Raw genomic sequence first — 15,864 nt, 5'->3', positions numbered from 1 at the left:
TGAGACAGTGTCTTACACAATCTGGGCTCGCTGCAACCCCGACCTCCCAGGATTAAGCAACCCTCCTGCTTCAGCCTCCTTAGTAGGTGGGATTACAGGCACATGCCACCACGCCAAACTAATTTTTTTTGGTAATTTTAGTAGAGATGGTGTTTCGGCATGTTGGCCAGGCTGGTCTCAAACTCCGGACCTCTGGTGATCCACACACCTCGGCCTCCCAAGGTGCTGGAATTACAAGTGTGAGCCAATGCATCCAGCCTATAATGCCTTATAATTACCTTTTATTTCATACAGTTCTACAGTTTCTCGATCAGGTGTGGGAATGACAAGTATGTGAATGGAATGAAAAGAAAATACCAATTTATGAAAGAATGTTTCCACCTCAGAAAGTTGATTTCAGTATTAAGTTAATTTTTTACAAATCCTCGACCACAGTGCCAGTATTGCTCATTACATGTTAGCTACTATTACTAATTCATCTCTGCTGAGTTGGGTGGCAATGCAAGAATAAAATATGCTAGTAGAAACAAACATGTGGGTCCTGTGTATAAAATAAAAAAGGTTTATTTAAAGCTGCACATGTAGTACTTTAAATGTATGGGGCAACCAAAAAGAGGCAAAAAAAATTACCAAGTAAGAAAATAGTACACATTTTCTAAACAAAATGAAACCTCTGACTCTCCCAGCCAAAGTCAATCTCATCCTCCTCTGTGCATCTACAGCACCATTAATCCTTTTGGTAGCACCCAAAACTAAGATACACATTAAAAAATACATTGTACCACTGTTTTGGTAAGGATATAAACCTCTACTAAAGTTTACTTTTGTGTACACCTTTGAATTAGCATGGTGTGGTTAAGTAAAGCAATGCAAGTGAAGTGAGAGTTGTAAATTTATGACTGTGCACTCAGAGATCCTCAAGTTTCCTCAACTCTAAAATAGTAACACTGACTCTGTAAAATTCCTGTTCCCTATCTACTTTAAAGAGTTGTTTCTTACCAAGCAAATGGAGAGCAAAAAAAAGCAGGAGTTACAATTCTTGTATCTGATAAAATAGACTTTAAACCAACAAAGATCAAGAGAGACAAAGAACGACAGTACATAACGGTAAAAGGATCAATGCAACAAGAAGAGCTAACGATCCTAAATATATACGCACCCAATACATGAGCACACAGATACATAAGGCAAGTTCTTAATGACTTACATAGAGACTTACACTCCCATACAATAATAGTGGGAGACTTTAACACCCCATTGTCAATATCAGACAGATCAACGAGACAGAAAATTAACAAGGATATCCAGGACTTGAACTCAGACCTGGAACAAGCAAACCTAATAAGACATTTACAGAACTCTCCACCGCAAATCCACAGAATATACATTCTTCTCAGCATCACACTGCACCTACTCCAAAATTAACCATGTAATTGGAAGTAAATCACTCCTCAGCAAATGCAAAAGAATGGAAATCATAACAAACAGTCTCTCAGACGACAGAGCAATCAAGTTAGAACTCAGAATTCAGAAACTAACTCAGAACCGCACAGCTTCACGAAGACTGAACAACTGGCTCTTGAATGTTGACTGGATAAACAATGAAATGAAGGCAGAAATAAAGATGTTCTTCAAAACCAATGAGAACAAAGACACAACATACCAGAATCTCTGGGACACATTTAAAGCAGTCTCCAGAGGAAAATATATAGCAATAAATGCCCACATGAGAAGCAAGGAGAGATCTAAAATTGACACCTTATCATCAAAACTGAAAGGGTTAAAGGATCAAGATAAAAAAAACTCAAAACCTAGCAGAAGAGAAGAAATAACTAAGATCAGAGCAGAACGGAAGGAGATAGAGACACAAAACATCCTTCAAAAAAAATCAATAAATCCAGGAGATGGTTTTTCAAAAAGATCAACAAAATAGACAGACCACTAGCCAAATTATCAAAAAGGAAAAGAGAGAATAATCAAATAGAGGCAATAAAAAACAATAAAGGGGATATCACCACAGATTCCACAGAAATACAAACCATCATCAGAGATTATGACAAACAACTCTATGCACATAAACTAGTAAACCTAGACGAAATGGATAAATTCCTGGACACTTGCATCCTCCCAAGACTAAACCAGGAAGAAGTCGAAACCCTGAATAGACCAGTAACAAGGTCTGAAGTTGAGGCAGCAATTAAGAGTCTACCAACCAAAAAAAGCCCAGGTCCGGATGGGTTCACAGCCGAATTCTACCAGACATACAAAGAGGAGCTGGTACCATTCCTTCTGAAATTATTCCAAATAGTCAAAAAAAGATGGAATCCTTTCCAAATCATTTTATGAGACCAACATCATCCTGATACCAAAACCCGGCAGAGACTCAGCAAGAAAAGAAAACTTCAGGCCAATATCCATGATGAACATAGACGCAAAAATATTCAATAAAATACTGGCAAGCTGACTGCAATAGCACATCAAAAAGCTTATCCACTATGAACAGGTAGGATTCATCCCGGGGGTGCAAGCCTGGTTCAACATATTCAAGTCTATAAACATAATTCACCACATAAACAGAACCAATGACAAAAACCACATGATTATCTCAATTGATGCAGAGAAGGCCTTTGACAAAATTCAACAGCCCTTTATGCTAAAAACCCTCAATAAACTAGGTCCTGACGGAACGTAGCTCAAAATAATAAAAGCTATTTATGACAAACCAACAGCTAATATCATACAGAACGAGCAAAAACTGGAAGCATTCCCTTTGAAATCTGGCACTAGACAAGGATGCCCTCTCTCACCACTCCTATTCAATATAGTACAGGAAGTTCTAGCCAGAGCAATCAGGCAAGAAAAACAAATAAAGGGTATTGAAATAGGAAAGGAGGAAGTCAAATTATCTCTATTTGCAGACGACATGATTGTATATCTAGAAGACCCCATCGTCTCAGCCCAAAATCTCCTGAAACTGATAAGCAACTTCAGCCAAGTCTCAGGATATAAAATCGATGTGCAAAATCACAAGCATTTCTATACACCAATAATAGACTTAAAGAGAGCCAAATCAAGAACAAACTGTCATTCACAATTGCTACAAAGAGAATAAAATACCTAGGAATACAACTAACAAAGAATGCAAAGGACCTCTTCAAGAAGAACTACAAACCACTGCTCAAGGAAATAAGAGAGGACACAAAGAGATGAAGAAACATTCCATGTTCATGGTTAGGAAGAATCAATATCGTGAAAATGGCCATACTGCCCAAAGTAATTTACAGATTAAACGCTATCCCCATCAAGTTACCAATGACTTTCTTCACAAAACTGGAAAAAAACACCTTAAACTTCACATGAAACCAAAAGAGAGCCCACACAGCCAAGTCAATTCTAAGCAAAAAGAACAAAGCAGGAGGCATCACACTACCTGACTTCAAAGTATACTACAAGGCTACAGTAATCAAAACAGCATGGTACTGGTACCAAAACAGATATATAGACCAATGAAACAGAACAGAGGCTTCAGAGGCAATGTCACACATCTACAACCATTTGATCTTTGACAAACCTGATGAAAACAAGCAATGGGGAAAAGATTCCATTTAATAAATGGTGTTGGGAAAACTGGCTAGCCATGTGCAGAAAGCAGAAACTGGACCCCTTCCTGACACCTTACACTAAAATTAACTCCAGATGGATTAAAGACTTAAACATAAGACCTAACACCATAAAAACCCTTTCTAGCCAAAACCATTCAGGACATAGGCACAGGCAAGGACTTCATAACCAAAACACCAAAAGCATTGGCAACAAAAGCCAAAATAGACAAATGGGACATAATCAAACTCCACAGCTTCTGCACAGCAAAGGAAACAGTCACTAGAGTGAATCGACAACAAACAGAATGGGAAAAAACTTTTGCAAGCTACCCATCTGACGAGGGGCTGATATCCAGAACTACAAAGAACTAAAACAGATTTAAAAGAAAAAAACAAGCCCATTCAAAAGTGGGCAAAGGACATGAACAGACACTTCATAAAAGAAGACATACATGAGGTCAACAAACATGAAAAAATGCTCAACACCACTGGTCATTAGAGAAACACAAATCAAAACTACACTGAGATACCATCTCACACTAGTTAGAATGGCGATCATTAAAAAATCTGGAGAAAACAGATGCTGGAGAGGATGTGGAGAAATAGGAACACTTTTACACCTTTCATGGGAGTGTAAATTAGTTCAACCACTGTGGAAGACAGTGTGGTGATTCCTCAAGGACCTAGAAACAGAAATTCCATTTGACCCAGCCATCCCATTACTGGGTATATAACCAAAGAAATATAAATCATTCTACTATAAGGACACATGCACACGAATGTTCATTGCAGCACAGTTTACAATAGCAAAGACCTGGCACCAACCCAAATACCCATCGATGACAGAGACTGGACAGGGAAAATGTGGCACGTATACACCATGGAATATTATGCAGCCATCACAAATGATGAGGTCGTGTCCTTTGTAGGGACATGGATGAACCTGGAAACCATCATTCTCAGCAAACTGACACAAGAACAGAAAATCAAACACCGCATTTTCTCACTCACAAGCAGGTATTTTAACAATGAGAACACATGGACACAGGGAGGGAGCATCACATACTGTAGTCTGTCAGGGGGAAATAGGGGAGGGACAGCGGGAGGTGGGGAGTTGGGGAGAGACAACATGGGGAGAAATGCCAGATATAGGTGATGGGGAGGAAGGCAGCAAATCACACTGCCACATGTGTACCTATGCAACAATCTTGCATGTTCTTCATGTGTACTCCAAAACCTAAAATGCAATAAAAAAATAAAATAAAATAAAAAAGTTGTTTCTGAGGATCAAGTTGATTTCCCAGGGGTAAAGGCTATTTAAATTATAAAGCAATACATAAACAAAAGGTATAATTATTTTGTTTCAGTGTATTTTTTTGAGCATGTATTTAGTAAAACCAGATGATGACCTTTGCTATACAAACTACTCACACTACTTGTGTACCAAGAAGCACAGTGATACACATATTTTGTTTACTGTAAAAAAATACATATGTGTATTTCTAGAAATGAGAGTACTGTCTAAACAACCACTATACAAAACCTACAGCATGGTCCCTATGGAGCTGCAGGTATTTTAAGTTGGCAAGTATCCTTTACATTCCCTGAAGACACATGTATTTTGGGCCATGATTTTTCAACTACTGTTCTCATACATTTAAACAACAGTCATTACTTTCATGATGCAATAATATTTAAGATGACCTTTATTTTGGTAAAGAACTGCTAAATGAGTTTCAAGTCAAAGCTAAGTTGGTGGGAGGGGTGAAAAGTAGGGAAGAACTGCTAGAGATTCCTGATCCCTCTGGTCCCTTGAGCATGTCCTTGACCCCCTTTTTCAAGCCTATATATTGTGAGCATTTATTGTTCAATGCCTAAACAACTTGGCAAGTTATTTCGAAGAATAATAGAGGCAAAATATATTTAAGTTTGTATATTTAAGCTCATTAATTGACTTCTTCATCTAGATGTTTCACAGACAGCTAACTTCAACAAACTACTTTGTTTCCACTGCCATCAGTAAGCACCAAACTCCATAGTGAGACCTCCAAGGCGCCACTTACGTTTAATTCTATTCACTCATCTGTATTACTCTCTCTTGCTCACTACGCACCTGATATACTGGCCTTTCTTTTGGCCCTCAAACAAATCAAGCTCATTTCCTTTTTGAGGACTTTGCAGTCGGAGCAAGGATGCCTTTGCACCCAGATCTTTGCATAGTTGATTCCTTTGTAATATTCTGGTCTGAGTTTCAAATCTCTCCCTCTTTAGAAATGCCATTCCTGACCATCCCATCTAAAAGTGGTTTCCTTCAGTATATCTCTGTATCATCACTTAGTTTTGTCTTAAATTACTTTGTCCCTTTATTATTATTATTATTTTGTCTTCACCTCACTTCTGAAGGTAAAATGCCACGAAAGTAGGGATGTTGCCTGTTATGTTCACTGCTGTAACATACTGTTCACTCAATGACAGCACCACTCAATAACATACGCTTAATAAATCAAAGTTTACAAATAAGAAATGATTTCATCTTTCAGTCTTGCTTCTACTCATGTCCTGTCCCTGTTTCAGTAAATGCTACTCCTACTTTCCAATCAACCACACTGAAAACCTTAAAATGTCATCTTTTAGGTCACTTATTTTACTCACTATATCCAGTGATGACCAAATTATGAAGATACTACTGCATAATAGCTCTTGCACTTATCTTTCTGTTTCCAAGCAAGATTATCATCTTGATCCAAGCCCTTGCTAATGTGGGCCTCTACCAACCTAAATGAAGCGTTCTATCCTTTCTCATCCTTCAAATGCTGCCAGAAAAATAAATAAAGTAGTGTTCTAACCATCCCACTTTCATGCTCAATAACATTTAATCATTCTTCCACTGATCAAAGTCTGGCATTCAAAGCACTCTACCACAAGGTCTTACTTAGCTCCTGGTTCACAGTCCTCTTCCTAATGACCAAATCCGTTGTGCATTTTCTTGGTGACCATTACGGGACTGCTCTACTGCATGACACCACCTGCCAATCCATTTTTCTTCAATTTTGACTCTGTGAGCTAACTTCCTACATTTCAGAAACCCCTTCTTCTCTATTAGCTCCTTTTTGTTTGGTTGGTTTTTTTCTTTTTTTCTTTTTTTTTTTTTTTAAGAGATGACTGTCTCATTCTGCTGATCAGACTAGTGTTGAACTCCTGGGTTCAAGCAATTCTCCTGTCTTTGTCTCCCAAGTAGCTGAGATTACAGGTGTGCACCACCATGCATGACCTTAGCTCTTTTTTAAAATCAGCACTTAAATCTAAATTCATGTCACATTCTTAAAAGATTTATCGGCCAGGAGAAGTGGCTCATACCTGTAATCCCTGCAGTTTAGGAGGCCAAGGCAGGAGGACTGCTTGAGCCCAGGAGTTAGAGACCAACTAGGCCAACACATTAAGACCCCATCTCTTAAAAAATTTTAAAAATTGACTGGGCAAGGTGGCTGTGCCTGTAGTCTCAGCTGTTCATGACACTGAGGTGCTGAGGTGGGAGGATCGCTTGAGCCCTGGGGATCAAGACTGCAGTGAGCCGTGATCGTGCCACTGCACTTCAGCCTGGGTGACAGAGGAAGATCCTCTCAAAAAAACACAAAAGGAAATACACCCTCTACCCTTCCTAGGCTACTCTCCAGGGTTCTGACTTCTCACTGCCTCTTCTTGGGGGACCTCACCTACTTTCACAACTTTTACTGCTATGTGTAAGCTGATTATCTTGCAGATCTGTGCCTTCTACTCAGAAGTGTCACACTCTTATTGTCAACCGCTAGTGAACACTTCCACCCCAGATTTCTCACAAGCAATCTAAGAACCAGACAGCTTATCCCATTTTCCTAATATAAGTCTTTTTCACCGTTCAAACAGAAAACTTGTAAGTCATTTTTGATTCCTCTCTATCACCTTTATCCCCAACAATAAGAGCAGCTATCATTTTATATCTAGTATGCGGTAAGGCACTTTACTAAATGCTTTCCATATATTGCCTCATATTTCTATGGGTTGAATATTACTGTCCCAATTTTGTTTTTTTAAGAAATGGAGTCTTGCTCTCTTGCCCAGGCTAGAGAGCAGTGGCACAATCATGGCTTACTGTAGCCTGTAACTCTTAGACTCAAGCAATCCTCGTGCCTCAGCCTCCTGGGTAGCTGGAACTACAGATGCATGCCACCACACCTAGTTAATTTTTATAATTCTTTTTAGAGATGGTGTCTCACGATGCTGCCCAGGCTGGACCCAAACTCCTGACCTCAAGTGATCCTACTGCCTCAGCCTTCCAAGTAGCTGGGACTATAGGCACAAGCCATGGCACCTAGCTTACTGTTTCTTGCTGATATGGCAGTCAGATTAAGATGAGGAAACTAAGGTTCTAAGGGTTATATAAAACACCCAAGGTTCTAAAATGGAAAAGTGACAGAGCTGGAATTTGAAACTCAGGCTTGGCCAACTCAAAAAGCTATTCTCTTTCTACCATATACATTATCTATGTTGATCATTACTCCCTGTTGAATCTACTACTTCAAAATATTTCAAATGTCTACCTTTTCACCATACCTATTGCTTGTACATTAGTGCAAGCCCTTATCACCATTATATCAGTTTTGTTCCTTCTAATATTCATATTACAGACCTAGCTCCCCAAAAAGCCAGTGGGCCCTCCATACATTCACAATAATGTCAATATTTCTTAGCATAGTACATAAAGTTCTTCATTATCTACCTCTTGCTTAGTTTTATAACTTCATCTCTTGGCATTCCTGTTCCATGCCCACTCTCACCATCATCTACAGTGAACTCCTATCTTCTCTAATGTTCTGTGTCTCTGAGCATTTGAATAATATAGCTGGAATCCAACACATTCTCCCACCTCAAATCTCCATCTCCCTTGGTCTGACAAAAGCTTATTCATCTTAAAGAATTCAGTCTTTAATCCTTCTCTTACCACTGAAAATGCTTTCTAAAATAATTATTAAAATAACTCAAAATATCTTGGTATTGTAACTACAAACTATGGTGAAACAGACTGATGATGACTGTTCTTTTTCGCCCACATTACCAAGGGTAAAACAGTCCAAGGCTGCTTGGAGTAGCCAAGCCATCTTTCTTACTCCTTTTATTTTTTCAAATATAAAAACTGGGCCAAGGTAATGGAGGGGGACAGTTTGTTAGGAGATACAGAGATACCAGAATTGCTAACTATTCAACAAGATCTAGCTTGTTGGGTGTTTCTTGCTCATTTTCTTTTAGTACCAGTAGTATTTTGCCTCAATAGAGTACGTACTAACATTTGAGATGTCTTGAATTTAAGATAAGAGGAAGAAAGGAAAGTCAGGTTTATCTAGCAAAGAAAAATGGCTGGCATATTCCATACAGAATAGCCTAGTTCTCTGGATTGTAAGGCAGGGGCCTATGCCAAAGCCAACAAATTCTAACTTCAATTTCAGTATAGCTAGCTCCCTAAGAGACCTCGAGAATTGGTTGAATTAGTATTTAAGTATTTCTGGTTTTGCTAGTAAGGTACCATCTTACTCAATTATAATATTAGTCATAAATTATTTCCAACAAAAGCTGCTCAAGACAGAGGCCATCTGTGTGGTTTTTCTGTCATTTGTCCTTTGGCTACCAAAGTTACTGGCACACTGAAAATACTTAATGAATGTTTCTTAAATAAAGTGAATGATAATCTAAAATCCATACAAACATAGAAGCTTTTCTTATGAAACTTGGCCAGCAGTATATCACAGGGCTGCTAGATGACAGTTTACAACATACACGGACATGGGTGACAAGACAGTAAGAAACCAAATCAAGTGAATATCTGCCACAGTTCCTCCCTGACTTGCTGATATGGCAGTCTGATCATTTAGGAGCAGATCGCAGAGCATAAATCTCAACCTTGGTACTGAACCTATGTGTTACTCACTCAGGTACCAGATTTATCCTATGACATTTGCTATCTACATTCAGCAATGTCTTTTTTGAAAAGAGTATTATAAAAATGTTAACTTAAAAAAATTACAACTCAATTTGCCATTTAGGGAATAGGCTAAGATTTTTGCCTTTCTACCTAGTTTGATGAAAGTAAATAGTTTAGTATTACAAACATATATATTTTAAGTTTCTTTCTCTTCTGATTTTAAAAACAAAGCATGCTCACCATAGAAAACTATGAATGAGGAAATGAAATCATCCACAAAGTTATTGCCCATAGATTACCACTATCATCATTTTGATGTAATGATCTAAGTTCTGTTTTAATCTTTGTTCAATGTATTTTGATGCTGACACAACCTTACTACATAAAAATTCTGTATTCTCCTCTTTATTTAATAAGTACTTACAAGTTATTAATATTACAAATTATTTTAATATAATGGTTGTACAATATTTCATCATATACCATAATTTAAAAAGCTATTACTTTACTATTAGATATTTATTTCCAAATACTTATTATAAGTAATATAAAGGAATGAGCAATTTGAACAAAAATGCTGTTTATTATTTCCAAGGGACAGTCCTAGAAGTGAGATTACTAAATCAAAGGATATAAAACATTTGTAAGACTATCTAGATTACAAAATTAGAGAAATATATATATAAAGAGCCACATTCATTTACATTTCCACCAGGAGTATGGGAGAATCCTGCTTCATCTCACAGAGCAAGAGAAACTCAGTAAAATTTATAAAATCACTTAATAAACAAAAAATTGGTATCTCACCGTAGTTTCTAATAGAAGTGATTACTGCTCTCACCTCTAATACTGTATATTTCCTTAAGGTCTAAACCAATGCAGTAAGGCAAGAAAATAAGAGATCTATACAAGAAATAAAGACTTGAAAGGAAGAAACAAAACTGTCATGATTTACAAAAGACGTACTTATATTATTTAGAAACCCAGAGAAAATCAACAAAGTATTATGACATTTCAGCAAGCTGGCCAACTACAAGATCAACAAAAAAAAAAGCGAAGGTTCCCAAACACATCAGCAACAAGCAACTGAAAAAGAAAATTCCATTCATAATAACAACAATAACCACAAATACCTGAGAAATCAATCTAATAGAAATATGCAAGATCTTAAGATTTAATAAAGGATATAAAATAAGACCTCAATAGAGTGAAATACATGTTCCTGGATAGGAAGAATCATTATACTAAATGTGTTAATTCTTCCAAAATTATTCTATGAAGTGAATGCAATCACAAATTTAATTTCAAACTCTTCCATGAAACTCTGCTAATTTCACATGTGAAAAATCAACTAAGAAAACTTTGAAAAAGCAGAATAGTAGAATAAAGATATGTTACGCAGCTACAGTAATTAAAATAAGGTGCTATTAGCTTAGGATTAGAGACAGAAATTAACACACAGTTTAAAATAGATGTGTGTATATACACAAAGTAATCCAACTATGCCTTATTTCTTCTTTTGGAAAAAATAATTGGCAAAGATTTTTCTTATAGTAAATAGTAGGTAACATTACTGTGCAGGTAAGATAGATCCGCAAATTTGAAAATCAAAACGACATCAAGTATTTATCTACCCATAAATAAACTCGCCTACCAATAAACAAAAATGACCTATTTAATAATAATCACACAGCAGGTTCAAAGTACATGTGTTTCTTAATTATGTTTTGTGCATACAGCCTAGGGAACAAGGTTTTCTACTAGAACTGATCGGGAAAAGCAAAATCTTCTGATTTCTGATACAGAACTTACTGTGGGGACCAGGGGGAGTTTTCTGTTCTGAATAATACTAAAATGATTCTTGACTGAGCCTAGTTAGATTGATTTCCTTTATAGATTAAACTTGGAACCTGCCTAGACAAATATCTAAGGTCCTCTCAGAATATGTCTCCTAACACTGCAAGTAACTTTCAATAAGCACACTCTAAAATAGGATTTGAATTACATAATGATCTGACTTAAAATAAGCAAAGAGGCTGTATATTCCTAAACTTAAAAAGATAACCAAATATGCTTAGGGCTGGGGGGGTGTGGAGGGACAGAGAGGAGAAATGGGGAGTGACTGCTAATGAGGGTTTCTTTATGAGGTCATGTAAATGTTCTAAAACTAGATTGTGGTGATAGCTGCAAAACTGTCAATATACCAAAAGCCATTGAATATACACTTAAAATTGTTGTATAATATGGTATGTGAATATATATAAATAAAATTTTTTTTTTTTAAGGTAACCAGATTTAAAAGAAAAAAACCCCTTAAAATGTCTACTTTTGTTGGCTCTAAGTACCTTTAAACCAGTGGTTCCCAAATGGAGGTAATTTTGCCTTCCAGGAGATACTCAGCAATGTCTGGAGACATTTTTGGCTGTCACAAAAATGTGAGGTTACTGGTATATGGTGGGTAGAGGCCTGGGATGCCGCTAAACATCTTAAAATATACAAAATAGACCCCCAAAACAAAGAATTACCTGGCCTAAAATGTTGATAATGCTGAGGTTAAGAAATCTGCTTAAACTCAGCATTGGAATAACTCAACTAACATTTACGCCTCTCATTCATATCATTATAAATAGCTATAACCAAATATATGAAAAATTAAAATATGGTGTATTTGTGTGATCCCTATAAAAACTACACGAGTCTCTAGAAAAACAGAAAATGTAGGCCAGGCGCGGTGGCTCAAGCCTGTAATCCCAGCACTTTGGGAGGCCGAGGCGGGTGGATCACGAGGTCAAGAGATCGAGACCATCCTGGTCAACATGGTGAAACCCCGTCTCTACTAAAAATACAAAACATTAGCTGGGCATGGTGGCGCGTGCCTGTAATCCCAGCTACTCAGGAGGCTGAGGCAGGAGAATTGCCTGAACCCAGGAGGCGGAGGTTGCTGTGAGCCGAGATCGCGCCATTGCACTCCAGCCTGGGTAACAAGAGTGAAACTCCGTCTCAAAAAAAAAAAAAAAAAAAAAATGTATGACTCTAAATTAAAGCCTTTGAAAAGACAGCCATATAAATTTGGGAATAGGTTGTGACGGTTTTGACAGACATATGACTAGAGAGATTCCATGGTACAGTGGTGGTAAAAAAAAAAAAAATCCTAGATTTAAAAATTATGCTTATTAATTACAAAATACTTCTTTGCCTTAGGCAAGAGCTACAATGACATGTTTTGCTACAGATGAACTATAAATGAAAATATTAAGAAATAACTGAGTATCTTCTGTACCTCTTAAATGACGGTGAACTGTATTAGCCAATGACTTCCCGGACTATTTACATACTATGGGTCATGTACAATTTGTGAATCAATACTGAGTTATTGAACAGGCACAACAGTTTTAGTAGAAGCTACAGGTTAAACAGAACTTTGTAGTCAAGCAGACCTGTTTCTGACTTCTGATTCTCTCTGCAGTTTCTTTCTTTGGGGACCTGGGAGCTGTGGGAGTTGACTGAAATAATGTATGTAGCACACATCTTAGCATAATGTCTGGATTATGATAAACACTCAAAAGGATTATTAACTCCAATAAAACAAACTGCAAATGTATTAAGTACAAACACTTAGCAGCCATTCACATTTCCTTAAGTCCTAGCATTTTGGATGTGAACCTAGCGTGCAAGTGAGATTTATTCATTCAGCAAACATCTACTGAGTAATGCTATGTGCTTATTAATGCTGCTGGAGAAATGATAAATAAGAGCTGACCTGAAACGCTCATGTGTAAGGAAGACACACTCACATAAGTAATTATAATATGCACAATAACAAAAATGTGCATAAAATGCCTACTTAACAGAGAGGACAGTGATTTACGGTCAAAGAGAAACAATGAAGGCTTCACAGAGGAGAAAAAGCCACCGACTGGTGGCAAGAATAAAGGCAGTGGGAAGGCTATTTTTAAAGGCATAACCCTAAGACAGCATACCACTGGAGATTAAAGTTCAAGGAAGTGAGGGGGCTAAAAATGAGGTTGGAAGGATAGAGCAGTAAGGGACTTAATTAAACTATTTTTTTTTAAGGGACAGGGTTTTGCTCTATTGCCCAGGCTGCAGTACAGTTGTGCAACCACAGCTCACTGTAATCTCAAATCCGTATGAGCCCTCTCAGGTAGGAAAACAGGCAAGTGCCATCAAATCCAGCTAATTTTTTTACTGAGACAGGGTCTTGCTATGTTGTCCAGACTGTCAGCTTCTTAAAGAAGGGACTTTCTGGGGTAGGAGACAGGGACTCCTTGCTAAGGTTATTACACCTGTCCTTCCCATCCCCAATCCAGAATACCTGCCATACAATTATCACTTGCATTTACTCAATTTATTAAATGGTCAAAATTGAACTCAACCATTTTACACTTATACCTTGTCTAATGTTGTCTCCTAAAACTTGGGAGATTATGTGTATTTCCCAAGATTACACAGCTGCTATTAAGTATCAAAGCCAAGATGTGAACATAGGTCAGCCTGAATCCAGAGCCCTATACTCTTTTCCAGTTGGCTATATTCTCTCCCTGTACACTAGGGTTATTATTTGGACTTTGGAGGCAATGGGGAGTTAGAGGTAAACATAGTAACATCTATCTATCAATTCTGATGCCTGAAGGTGTTACTCTTTTGAACTGCCCTGAGCTAGGAAGGAAAGTCAACTCTAGTCATTTGGTATTGATGAGAAAAGCTTAGAAAAACAAAGACATACACTCCTCTTCGATATCTAATTATTCCTATTTATTCTAATCCTGCTCCAGATAACTGTCAACCATTCTCAACTCAATTTATGTTAAAGAAACCCTTCCTAGCCAACAAAGCCTAGAAAGGTCTGAATACTTTGCTTAAACAGAACTTGCAATATTTAAAACAATAACAAAAAAAACTTTCTAATTCTCCCTCATTCTATTCATTCTATGTTGAACCATACTTGCCTAAGATGATGGTAAAAAATAAATCAAAAAAGGAAAATCTGACTGATTCTGTATGAAATTTTAAATAGTCTTTACAAGTTTTAAAGCTACTTCCAGTCCTTCAGAGGTACAATAAGTGACCGTAGTAGTAATGCATTGGTATAGCCTCTATCACCAACTTTTATTCTACCCTACCTTGGGCTCTCTTACCTCTTGACAGTTTTTATAACTTGAAAAGTGTGCAATTCGAAGCCTATGAAGGTAGTACAGAAGCCTGGCACAGTGGTGCACACCTGTGGTCCCAGCTACTTAAAAGCCTGAGACGAGAGGACTGCCTGAGCCCAAGAGTTTGAATCTAGCCTGGGCAACATAGAACCCATCTCTTCAAAACAAAACAAAACAAAACAAAACAAAAACGTTTAAATGAAGATTGTGAGGAAGGGAGCAGGAGTGTATAAGATCTCAGTTTTAGGAAAACACTGAAATTTCAAGAACAGAATAAACATGTGAAAACCTAGAGGTAGATATACAGGTTAGGAAAGAAGTTATTTTACCTTCCAGATCATGAAGCTCTGAAAGAGAGCCGTGACAAGGGAATGAACAAGCTACAAGAATAATGAACAATTATTATAATAAATAGTTGCTAACACCTAGTGAAATATTTTCTGTGTTCTAAGCACTGTGCAAAGTAATTTACATATATTATCCCACTAAAGTAACATGACACCTTCCATTTTACAGATAAGGACACTCAGACCTACGGAAACACTTGATCAACATTTAAGTGGCAAAACTAAGACTTGAAGCAAGGTTCAGGCACAAAACTACAAACTTTTGTTAAAATCATTAACTTATGAAGATCAAATAGATCTATAAGTATTCTAATCTGAGTGATGATGATCCCATTAATGTAAACAGGGGAAGCCTGGAGAGGAAGTAGGTTTGGAAAAGAAAATCAGTTCTACAGTCAGATGTCTCTTACAGACAGAACCCAGCTCAAACTCTGACTTGAACTGGAACTGCTCTTCCTCCAAGAAGTAAAGCTTAGCACTGTCTCTTCTCCAACCACGGTCATTTAACTTCCTGACCCTTTCACTCCCTCGTTTTTCAACTTATATTAATCCTCACTTTGTTCTCTAGTTACGTGGACACACTCTCAATCCAACTCTCCTCTGGCTTCACTTAGCATCCTTGGTAATCCCTTGTCTCTTTGAACTTCTGCCATACCTGATGGTAATTCTTATCATCCACTTTCTGGTGTTCTTAGGCTGCTACACACCAAGGAATAGGTTCCAGGAGGGCTAATAAAGCCCTAAAATTTACATTGCCGGACCCATCACTATGGCTTGGTAACCTTTCATTT

At 37.4% G+C, this 15,864-nt stretch overlaps 1 protein-coding gene across 2 annotated transcripts in view; it reads right to left on the bottom strand.

The window, feature by feature from the left end:
- SP4 (Sp4 transcription factor) overlaps window positions 1-15,864 on the bottom strand; it is a 95,687-nt gene that overhangs the window by 47,587 nt on the left and 32,236 nt on the right. The gene's annotated exons all lie outside the window — the stretch shown is intronic.

Source organism: Saimiri boliviensis, chromosome 10 (genome assembly GCF_048565385.1).
Source record: "Saimiri boliviensis isolate mSaiBol1 chromosome 10, mSaiBol1.pri, whole genome shotgun sequence".
Taxonomy (NCBI): Eukaryota; Metazoa; Chordata; class Mammalia; order Primates; family Cebidae; genus Saimiri; species Saimiri boliviensis.
The sequence above is the reverse complement of the archived record's forward strand: the minus strand, read 5'-3'. Positions and strand labels throughout refer to the sequence as shown.